This window comes from Astyanax mexicanus, chromosome 5 (assembly GCF_023375975.1).
Source record: "Astyanax mexicanus isolate ESR-SI-001 chromosome 5, AstMex3_surface, whole genome shotgun sequence".
Lineage (NCBI taxonomy): Eukaryota > Metazoa > Chordata > Actinopteri > Characiformes > Acestrorhamphidae > Astyanax > Astyanax mexicanus.
The window spans coordinates 14622134-14634270 of NC_064412.1; the positions used below are offsets into that span (position 1 = coordinate 14622134).

The following is a 12137-nucleotide window of genomic DNA, read 5'->3' on the forward strand; positions in this document are numbered from 1 at the left end:
TAAGTTATGAGATTATTAGGTGCTTGTAAACTCACATAATTCTGATAATTAAGAATGGGTTCAGATGTTAAATAATGGTAGTTCAAATGATATTTTCTGTCTAATACATTTTACAGCACTTCTAAAACACTAGAACTGCACAGAAGGAACAGAATGCCATTCACTGAGCAGCATAGTGGTTTGTTGTTAGCATGTTCACCTCTCAGTGCTGGAGTCTGGGTGGAGTTTCTGGGGGGTTTACCTGTGGTAATGTGAGTTTCTTTCTCAGACTCTGATTTCCAGCTACAGGGCAAAAACAAGGAGATCAGGAGAAATAGTTCTCTAAATTGCCCAGTACTGGTCACTGTAAATTACTCTGATGTGTGTGTGTGAGTAAAAAAGTAGTAAAATGTGTGTATATGTAAAATGTGTGTCTGTATTGCAGATATCCATTGGCACTATATATTCTGGATTGGTGCCTTGTTGCCTGTCGCATTCCTCCAGAGTAGCGGTTGTTTCTGGTAGATAGTACTATCTGTGTGATTAGTTGATGCTTCCTACCAGTGAGAGTGTATGTGTGTGTGTGTGTGTTGGTTGAGTGCTGAGTGTAAAACATCCTTTTTTGTCCTATTTAGTGTAAGTATAAGTTATAATATTTTAATTAATTTATGCAAAACTGTTCCCTCAATTTGTGCTCTGATGGCTGTGTTGGAGAGCACTGTCTTATTAGTACTATATTATTCCAAAAGGTCCCACTGATGTTCATATCTATTGAGATTTTCATGTTTAAACACCTCAGTGACTATATTTCACTATATTTCATTTATTGGTTCACTATATTTCATCTCGACCATTATGATTCACCTGAACTGCCATTTCTTAATAACAGACTGCACTATTGTAGAAACAGCAAACTGAATACACATGGCTTCACATCTTCTTACATCGACAGCCTTCTCTTTCTTGCAGATATTAACAATTTAGACATGCTCAGAGAGTCCCATGAGTCCCATGTCTGATGTGTATTATTAGTACATGGTTTGATTATTAGTACACATGTCTGATGTGTATTATTAGTACATGGTTTAAAGAGCCTGAGAATGAATGCAGCTTTGAAACTTAATTCACCTAAGAATTTCCAATCACGGCTGTTACATTCCTCTTGCCTAATTTGCTAATCATAGTCTACAGTCCATTTAACTTTTGTAAACACGGTTTGTCTGTTGACTGAACTAAATTTTGTTTTGATTTTCATTTTGTGGGGGAGGGGGTACTCATATACAGCTCTGCAAAAAAATAGGAGAGCACTTCAGTTTCTGAATCAGTTTCTCTGATTTTGCTATTTATAGGTATATGTTTGGGTAAAATGAACATTGCTGTTTTATTCTATAAACTACAGAAAACATTTCTCCCAAATTCTAAATAGAAATATTGTCATTTAGAGCATTTATTTGCAGAAAATGAGAAATGGCTAAAATAACAAAAAAAAGATGCAGAGCTTTCAGACCTCAAATAATGCAAAAAAAATCCATTCATCCATCTTGCCATGTTCCCCTCCACCAGTCTTACACACTGCTTTTGAATAACATTATGCCACTCCTGGTGCACAAATTCAAGTAGTTCAGCTTGGTTTGATGGCTTGTGACCATCCATCTTCCTCTTGATTATATTCCAGAGTTTTTCAGTTTAATAAAATTAAAGAAACTGAATAGAGCTGAATAGTTGTTTAATAGCTTAAATCAATGTTAAATGAAATTACAAATGAATTAGTAATCAATATTACGGTATTTAGATTTTAATTGATAAATAGCTTTTGATTTTATGTGTGCATTGGTTGTTTATTGACCATTTAATTTATTTCACACTTAACGATCAGTTTCAAAGGCTGAATCAATGTCAGAAATCAATGTTGATTCTATTATTTTTCCTGATGGTAATTCAATGTTGAATCAATGTTACTTTGCTATCTAGGTAGAGTGCCCAAACGTTTGTGCAGGCTACACTGATTATTTAGATTTAGAACATTTTAATTATTACAGGAGACTGTGTATCTGTGCATAAGGATGTTACTTCTCAGTAAAAAAAAAAAAAGTCTAATTTGAGCAAAGATGAGCAGACTTTTGCGTGCGACTGTTTATCTGCTGTCAGGGGGCAGTTGGAGGCTTTCCTTTCTAAAGACAAACATTTGTACAGACTGCATTCAAAGGATTCCATTAACCATACTCTTTACTACTTTCAAGTTTCTCTACCAAATGCAGTAAGTGCCTGCTTTTGGTTGTTTTCCAGACATATCTATTGCAGTAATGCACCATCTGCTTAATGGGTCACAGATTGCCAACAGTGTTCAGAGCTTCCAGGAGTTTGGAAGGAAAACCACTGTTAATAATGATAGTGCAGGGACAGCATTTCTCTGTGAATGTAATATTTTTGTCTTGGAATAAATGGCATCTATACATCTTGATCTGAAAATATTATTCTTTTGGAAATGTATTAGGAACTAGGGCTGTGCATTGAAAAGAACCTGGAGAAAGGATACATCTCACAAAACAAGGGTTACGATTTAATTTACTGGGATTTTTTAAATACTCTAAGCAAAATTAAATAAGATGTACTATTATATCATATTTTAGAGAACAAGTTGTTGATGACAGGGTTGTGACTGGTCTCTTTTTTATATACGGCCAGGTACCTAACCCACTCATTAGGACTCCCCCTACCACTAATGATGCCCCAACACCAGGAGGGTGAAGACTAGCACATGCCTCCTCTGATACATGTGAAGTCAGACTCCACCTCTTTTCTAACTGCTGCTGATGCAGCATTGCCGAGTAGCATCACAGCACGCTCGGAGGAAAGCGCAGCAACTTAATTCCAATAAATCAGCTAATCAACATCACCCTTTGGAGTGATGTGGAGAGAGAGCGCCATCTACCCACCCAGAGAGAGCAAGGCCAATCGTGCTCTCTCAGGGCTCCGGTAGCCGATGGAAAGCTACATGATCAGGATTCGAACAGACGATCTCCTGATCATAGTGGCAGCGCCTTAGTCTGCTGGATCACTCGGAGCCCCCCGGTGCCAAATCTCTGATGTGATATCCAAAAAGGACATTAACATGTTAATCACGCAGCAGGTGATACAAAATGACACCTTGTAATAACTTTGGAAATTGTTAAGGAAAGTACTTTATCACCTTTACCTCAGTCTTAGTTAAAGTTCTAGCATAGACTAATGTCCTATGGCTGCAACTCCGAGTCAAAGTAGCACAATGTCACCATAACCGGTGCCACAGTCAATTACCCTCGCCAGACACAACGTGAGAAACGTCAAGTGAAGACACTTAAAGTGCTGAAAAGTTCAAAGACCTCAGCTGAATCTCTTCAGAAGCAGACTTTAAATGAAGTCAAATCACCTATTTAAAAGTTTCACACTCAGATTTAAAGAGTGATGTTCACATAAAGCAGTGGCACAGAGGTTTTCTTCATAAGGTGAGGAAACACTAAGTAAAAACAGTGTTTTTTCCTCTTTGGACGTCTCTGTGCTGGCCTGAGTTAAACTCTGTTGATGTCTGTTTAGGGCGATAAACAAAATAATCTAAAATAATTAAACCCAGAATAACATTTCAGTGAGGCTACATTAAATCCTTCATTAAAAAGAGGATGAGATACAGACAGCTGACAGTATACGCTTTGAAGTGACTTTTAAATACCACTCTATGGTATCTCTTGTATCTCAAGTCAACACCAACATTTCATAGATTTCTCAATAACATGGACATTTGTATATACTGGATGAATATTCTGCCTTTTGGCCCTCAAAATGAATTAAAAAATGTATTTATCATGTTTATAAGACTTCAGACTACATAGAAATCACATTTCCCAGCTTCAACTGATATTGACCCATTTAAAATGTCATAATTATAACATTGTGTGCAATTTTTACTGTTTGTGCTACAAACTGCAGTTTCTAAAATAACTTATGTACATTTTATTGTTAGCCTAATTAAACCAATCATTACTAATCTTTTTTCTAATCCCTTAGAATCAGAATTCTATTCTAAATGTGTTTGAACACTCACTTAGCAAATATTGCAGCGCTCCTAACAATAACACAAGTCTCATGTTAGATAGGACTAAATGATTATGGGCAAATGCTAAATTCACTTTGACATCTTGATTTTTTTCTGTGGCCTAAATCATTTCCTGCTGTGAAGTTCTGGAGATTTCATATGTGACAGAATATTGTTTAACAGGGTCTCATTTTACTTCTGCCACAGTGATATATATGTATATAAATGTATATATGTGTGTGTATGTATATATATATTTATTCAACATTGGCCTAGAAAGTCACATGATCATCGCAAATGCTTTACCACCTGCAGACACCCTGCCTGATTGAATTTAGCGAGGCCTCTACAGCCTGTGCATGTAATGAATTCTGGATCATGTTTAGAGGTGGGCTTGTGCATGCTGGGCCCGAAGATTGCTCATCAGTCAGCGGTTGGCCGTGTAGGCTCCACAGTGCTCGCAGCCAACAGCCTCCCTCTGCGACGCACATTCATTGCAGTCACCTTTAAAAGTCACCAAATCTATTTCGCCATTTCAAAGATCATCCCGTCAAGGCTCCTCAGCAGCAGGCACATTATAAATCTGGCCCATTACTGGAGCCCTGAAGATACTTTAAATATTGAGATTCAAAGAGAGTCGACGGGGCAGAGCGGTGGGGGCTTGAATGCTATTGCTGATGCGTTGAAATTGATTAAGAAGAGTCACTTTGTCAAGAGTCTAAGTGCTTGAATCTGCCAAGTGCCTTTGCGGACACACAACTGTCTGATACATCACTTAGTCTGAGGGGGGAGGGTCTCTCTCTTACTTTCCATCCTATAAGAACACAGTTCACAGCTATAAAAAAAACATATTATTCAGTTTCTGAATCAGTTTTTCTGATTTTGCTATTTATAGGTATATGTTTTGAGTAAAATGAACATTGTTGTTTAATTTTATAATCTACAAACAACATTTCTTCCAAATTCAAAAAAAAAAATTATAAGTCATTTAGAGCATTTATTAGCAGCAAATAAGAAATGGCAGAAATAACAAAAAAAAGATGCAGAGCTTTCAGACCTCAAATCATGCAAAGAAAACAAGTTCATATTCATAAAGTGTTAAGAGTTAATAAATCAATATTTGGTGGAATAATCCTGATTTTAATCACAGTTTTCATGCACCTTGGGATGGTCTCCTCCACCAGTCTTTCACACTGCTTTTGGATAACTTTACGCCACTCCTGGTGCTTAAGTTCAAGCAGTTCAGCTTGGTTTGATGGCTTGTCATAATCCATCTTCCTCTTGATTAGATTCCAGAGGTTTTTACCCATATTAACCCTTATTTCAGCCAAAATCCTAATTTGTCAGAAGTGTCTTTGCACATAAACATCTATACATATTTTATTATCCAATATAGATGTTGTTGTACAGATTGAACAACTGCCTGTATAACAACTTACAAATCACAGCTGTGAAACCCAAGGTTTCAAAATGTACAGTTGTGTCCATTAGTTTTGCCTCTGTACACAAACACAGTAGATATTGTAGGAAGCGTTTAATAAATGATAGAAGTTTAGATGTCCTGTTTAATTTTACGGGGTTTGAGTGCTCACAAGCTCAGAAGTAATTGGACAATAGACTGATAAACAGTTCCATGGCCCTGTTTGGCCTGTTGCCTCATTATTCCATGAGAAATTAAGTGCATTAAATATCTGGAGTTGATTCTAAATGTTGAATTTGCATTTTATCTGAAGCTATTCGTAGAAACATTAATTTGGTAGCTCTCAATATGCAGTCCAAAGAGGTGCCAATGCAAGAGAAGATGGCTTCATATTAGGCTTTAAAATAAGATAAAACAAACCTATTAAGAGAGAACAGAGTGGCCAAACAAACATTTGGTGCATCCTTTAAAAAGGGCGGCACAGGAAGCTCAGTAACACCAAAGACCTGATGATATGGCAGACAATTAAACTGAATATGAGTCAAATTCTTTTCTCTGTAAAAGAAAAAAAATAAACATTAGACATAGACTTTACAACATCTAGTCCAGTCCAGAACACTTTAGACAAGGTAGACATTACTATCTACCCTGCATTACTGTCAATGTCTACAAAATACATTTGCAAGAAAAAGTATGTGAACCCTTTGGGATTACTAGGATTTCTGCATAAATTGGTCATTAAATGTGCTCTGATCTTCATCCAAGTCAACAATAGACAAACACGGTCTGCTTAAACTAATACCACACAAAAAAATATAAATTATATGTTTGCATGGTTTCACTGAATGCAACATGTTAACATTCACAGCGCAGGATGGAAAAAGTAAGTTAGATTCCATTCCATTGTTCCATTAATGATGGCAACCCATCCAGGCCCTGAGGCAGCCAAGCAGCCCCAAACCATGATGCTCCCTCCACCATATTTCACAGTTGGGATGAGGTTCTGATGATGGTGTGCTGTGTTGTTTTTCTCCACACATAGCCTAGTGTGTTCCTTTCAAACAACTCAAATTTGGTTTAATCTATCCACAATATATTTTGCCAGTAGTGCTGTGCAACATCTCTTTTGAAAACATGCAGCAATGTTTTTTTTTGGACAGCAGTGGCTTCCTCTGTGGTGTCCTTCCATACACTCCATTCTTGTTTAATGTTTTTTCTTATTGTAGATTTGTCAACAAAAATGTTAGAATGTGCCAGAGATTTCTGTAGGTCTTTAGCTTACAGAAAGCAAAGTGCTCTTACAGTCATCTTTACAGGACGACCACGCCTAGGGAGAGTAGCAACAGTGCTGAACTTTAAGGCTTTTAGAGGTCCTTTTGTAACCCTTTCCAGCTTCATGCAAGTCAACGATTCTTGAATGTAACTCCTCTGAGAGCTCTTTTGTGTGAGGCATGATTTACACCAAGCAATGCTTCTTAAGAACAGCAAACTGTGTGTTTTTTGTAGGGCTGAGCAGCTTTAACCAACACATTCATCACATTTCATCACATTGATTGGACTCCAGGTCGGCTGACTCCTGGCTCCTATTGGCTCTTAGAAAAGTCATTAGCCTAGAGGTTCACATACTTTTTCCACCCTGCACTGTAAATGTTGTGTTCAAGTTGTGTTCAATAAAACCATTCAAACATATAAATCTGTGTGTGGTATTAGTTTAAGCAGACTGTGTTTGTTTGTTTAGATTCCATCATTCTGACTGTACAGACTTTATAAATATGAGTGGATGTTTTTCTTGGGAAAAAAATCCAATTTTCACCTTGTTAACTGTATCGCAATACACACATAGTTCAATATAAATCTTACTTCCATTATGAGACATACTGCATCCCTAAGTTCTTGCCAATTTACAGCCCTAGAGAGCATACTGTATATGTATTTTTATTTTTTTTATTATTGTTATTATGGTATTATTATTATTATTGTGTGTTATCAGGATTACATATAATGATGCTCTGTAAAATGTAGGTGTCATTTAAGCTCTGTTGGGAAATGTTTACAAATTATAAGACCATAAAATTTATGACACTTCCTCCCCATCTCTCTCTCTTCTCTACTCCCCCTCCTCTCTGTCCTTCTGCTTCCCTCTTTTCTCTCTCTCTCTCTCTCTCTCTCTCTCTTCATCCTGCTCTCCCTCTCTCACTCTAAGCTTCCAGGCAGATGTGCAAACACCCCCATGGCTTGAGGGAAGGCTATTAGGAGAGAGCAGAGTGCTGTGCTGAGGCTCATGCTTATTCATATCACGGCCCTGAAGTCTCACACCGTCCATCCAGCATCACCCCGGCACAGCTGTGGGACTGGTCTGGACAGGAACCATGGCTAAATAATGGAAAGGAGTAATATTTTTAGCTGCCACTGTTTGGGTTCCAGCAAAAAAAAAAAGGTGGGATAGTGTTACAGTGAGTGAAATAACTATGGTTGCGCATTTGGTGCCTTCATTTCATGGTCTTTAAATAGTTCCTCTCACGCAAACTGATCTTTTCTAACAATACATCATGTCATTTTTAACATTTGACTCATATTTGCCACCTGCACAGGCAGCTTAAGAGCAGGTTTGGTATCTCATTATTTTTCCAGCATTCACAGCTATTTATTCATTTATTTATGCCCCACTGAGAAACCTATTCATTGACACTTACATCATTATGGCAGCCCAGTTTTTATTTTGCTTTTAATATCTTTTAAATTTTTGCACCAACAGCCACCAACCCTCCTTTTTTACAGATCTAGCTTTCTACAGATTTTACCTGTAACTGTCTAATGTCTAATACATCAAAATCATCTAGCACTGCTAAAGCAGTAATTACACTTGAGTGCCAAAAGTATCCAGTCTCCTGCATCGTGTTTAGTAATGTAAGGCTTGGATGTTGGAGTTGTTGGGCCATGGAAACCCATTCCATAAGGCTCTCTTCACTCTACTGTTCTTGATCTAATCTGAAGCCAAGCCACATGGAGACTAGGGGTGGGCAATATTATATCGTATACAATATATCGTGACACAGAAATATTGTGATATTAAAAATTCATATCGCGATAATAGGGCTGTTCTGTCTTAAAAGTAGTCTATTATTTACTGTGAAGCTTTAAGTGTATTTATTGTAAAATTGTTTTAGTTTGCAGTTTATATGCATGCACTAAATATTCTGCAATATGTTTTGCTGCATTATATTATTTTATGCTATATTATTTATTTTGCCACATTATGATTATACTGTTATACTATTATACTATATTCCTGAAATTAATTCATTATTTTAGTTTTCCTATATCGCCAAGTATATCGTTATCGCAAAAATACCCTGAAATATCGTGATATTACTTTAGAGCCATATCGCCCACCCCTAATGGAGACTTTAGGAAAATGTTGGGGATCTCTGTGCACTACTCTTCCGCAGCATCCACTGACCATGCTCTGTTATTTTACACTGACAGAGCAAGGTGCTGTCGTTCCCAGTCACTGACAGTTGGCTGTGGAATGTTTAGTAGTGGGAAATTTCACGACTGGACTTGTTGCACAGGTGCTGCATTCTATCACTGTACCAGGCTGGAATTCACTGAGCTCCTGAGAGTGATCCATTCTTTCACTAGTGTTTGTGGAAGCAGTCTGCATTTCTTGGAACCTGAGTTCAATTATTTAGATGGGTAAGCGAATACTTTTGGAAATACAGTGTAGATGTATTAGGAAGGTACATTAGGGTTGAAATTAAAGTCTGTAGTTAAGTAGCTCTCCAGGATCATGGATGGTAAATACTGTCCCACATAGTATAAAGACTCTTTAAAGTGCCAAAATAAGATCTGGAGGAGAAGCATTTGAAGGATTTTTGAGCTACCGTTGCTCTATAGTATGCAAAGCTATTGTTTAATTAAATACATTTGGTGTTTTGTTTAAAATTTTGCTGAGAAATGAGAAATGGCTGAAATAACCCAAAAAAATTGTAGAGCTTTCAGACCCCAAATAATGTAAATAAAACAAGTTCATATTCATAAAGATTTAAGAGTTCAGAAATCAATATTTGGTGGAATAACCCTGTTTTTTAATCACAGTTTTTATGCATCTTGGCATGTTCTCCTCCACCAGTCTTTCACACTGCTTTTGAATATATTTATGCCACTCCTGGTGCAAAAGTTAAAGTAGTTTGGTTTGATGGCTTGTGATCATCCATCTTCCTCTTGATTTTATTTCAGAGGTTTTCAATTTGGTAAAATCAAAGAAACTCATCATTTTTAAGTGGTCTCTTTCTATTTCTTTCCAGAGCTATATATATCAAATATTGCTTATACTGCATCTAAAGAGCATCACACCTATTAATATGGTTTCATTTTTTGTCTAACATGGTTGCTAAAAATGAATTTAATTTAATGTCTTTTGTCGACAAATATTGGGCCTTACACTTCAATAAAGTTTTCAGAATGCTGTCTTTTTCAGGCAGGATTGTGTTTCTTGCTGGCATGTGGCCACTTCTAGCAGATATATATTTTTAGCCTCTCTCGAGATTGGTGAAATAAATCCTGTTGAGCAAACAGTGATGTGAGGAAATGCTCTTTTGAAGAAGAGTGTTCTTTAAGAAATGTGTGAGGAATACAGAACACAGTGGTGGATTTAGTTTTATACTGTTCCTGCCCGAGGCCATCTCTCGCTGTCAACAAAACTTTAGACTGAGTGTGACTGACAAGCTAAGCCTATTTGTTGCCATCAGGCACAGGAAATGTAGGTTTGGGCTCTGTCTATAATAGCAGTGTAACAAGAGCAAGCAATTGAAATATAAAGGCAATACATACTGAATATGAATTCAGCAATACTGAAGCTTTTTGTGCAGGCTTTTTAGAAAGTGGTTTCATGATGATTTAAATTAGGTAGAGTAAAATGTGTCTTAAATATTGTTCAGAATGCACAAACTAACATAACACAGAATACATCATTTAACAGCTTAGATATGTTTAAACCTTTACTGTATAGTTAAAAATGATTTAAATGGTTTGGTTCTCTGTTTGGGGCTTTGTAATGTTACTATAATGTTCCTATTTCACCCTAAAAAAGAATGAGAAACTCCTTCCTGATTGTCCTTCCTAACCCTGATCCTGAACCTAGTTTTATCCCCATTTCAACAAACTTAAAGGCGACATATTATGCAAAAATCACTTTTGAAGTGCTTTTGTATTTCCAATTGGGTCTCTACTTCCCTTATAAACACTCCAAGTGTGATAAAAATGTATCCATATTTTTTTTTGTGAATCAGCTGAAAGAGTTTGTGTCAGAAATCATATGCTTCTATAAGCCGTCTGGATGTCTCCCTTATTGTGACATAAGCAAAATAAGCAAAACAGAGCAATCAAAGAACCACCCAGGTGCCCCCCTCACTTGTCAACCCCCACCCCAACCACTAGATAGATCAGTTGAAGATCCGCCATTACAAACATTTTGGTTGAGAACCTCAGAGAGTGAACAGCAGGATTAGCCAGCAGACTTTGTCTGAGGGAGGGATCTGTACTTTCAAAAAACAAGTTTTTGTGTTTCTATTGCAGTTAACTATAGCATAAACTAGATTGTTTGCTTTTTGGCATTTAGCGCAAGCTAACACTAATGAGTGGTAAACGCACAAAGTATATATGAATGAGGTGATGTCCCTTATTCAGGTCTTGGGACATTACATACCATATTATAAACCGTTGTCTATATGTCCATAATAACATATTCTTAACATGGATTAGTATGTTTATGCATTTTCTGGAACTGAAATTCTGTGAAATCCTGATGTGTGTACTTAATAAGCACCATTAGCACTTTTTTGTACCTGGGTATGGACTCTGTTGTGTATGCTTTTTGTGTTACTTCTTTATCAATATTACTATTATTATTATTTGTGTGCTGTTGGACAAATGAATTTCCCCATTGGGGATTAATAAAGTATCTATCTATCTATCTATCTATCTATCTATTAGAGGTGTGCCAAAAAATCGATTCACATAAGAATCTTGATTCTCATTTACTACGATTCAGAATCGATTTAAAATGTCCCAAAATCGATTCTAAGGTCCAATCCCATTTCTTCCCTTGGCCCTACCCCTCACGGTAAGTTCACACTGCAGCGGCACGAAGCGTTTTTCGCTCCGCCTCCCACTGCCCAAAGCGACCGTGGCCGCTGCAGTTTGAACTTACCGTCAGACCCACACAGAGCGTAGGTGTATGAGAATCACCGGTAAGATGGCAGAACAAGCACTATATTACCTTAGATTAACGTGTAGTTTTAATGTTTTATGGCAGAATGCTTCATAACAAGCATAAAAAAGATCGCTAGTAGTTAGTTTCAGTTTCTGTTAGCTAGCTAACTAGCTAACTTTCCAGTTCCACCTTAAATAACGCTACAGGTGGCAGCGGGCTGCAGCATTTAAGGCGGAACGGAAAAATAACAATAAGCTAATCAGAGCTAATTTCAGCTCCCCATCACAGAGGAATTAAGGAATGGACAATATGAATTAATTTCTCCACCTCCTGCCCCCTTTCTGAAGAAATACAACGGCCTAAAATTAACTAGTTAATCAGCAGCTGCTCCTGAACTTTAGCGCTCCACTGCTATCATCACATCAGCCCAGCAGCGTCACCTACACACCACCGCT

The 12137-nt window shown here is 37.2% G+C and overlaps 1 protein-coding gene across 2 annotated transcripts in view; it reads right to left on the bottom strand.

Annotated features, from left to right (window-relative positions):
* LOC103043026 (metabotropic glutamate receptor 4) overlaps positions 1–12137 on the bottom strand; it is a 225924-nt gene that overhangs the window by 51484 nt on the left and 162303 nt on the right. The window lies entirely within an intron of this gene.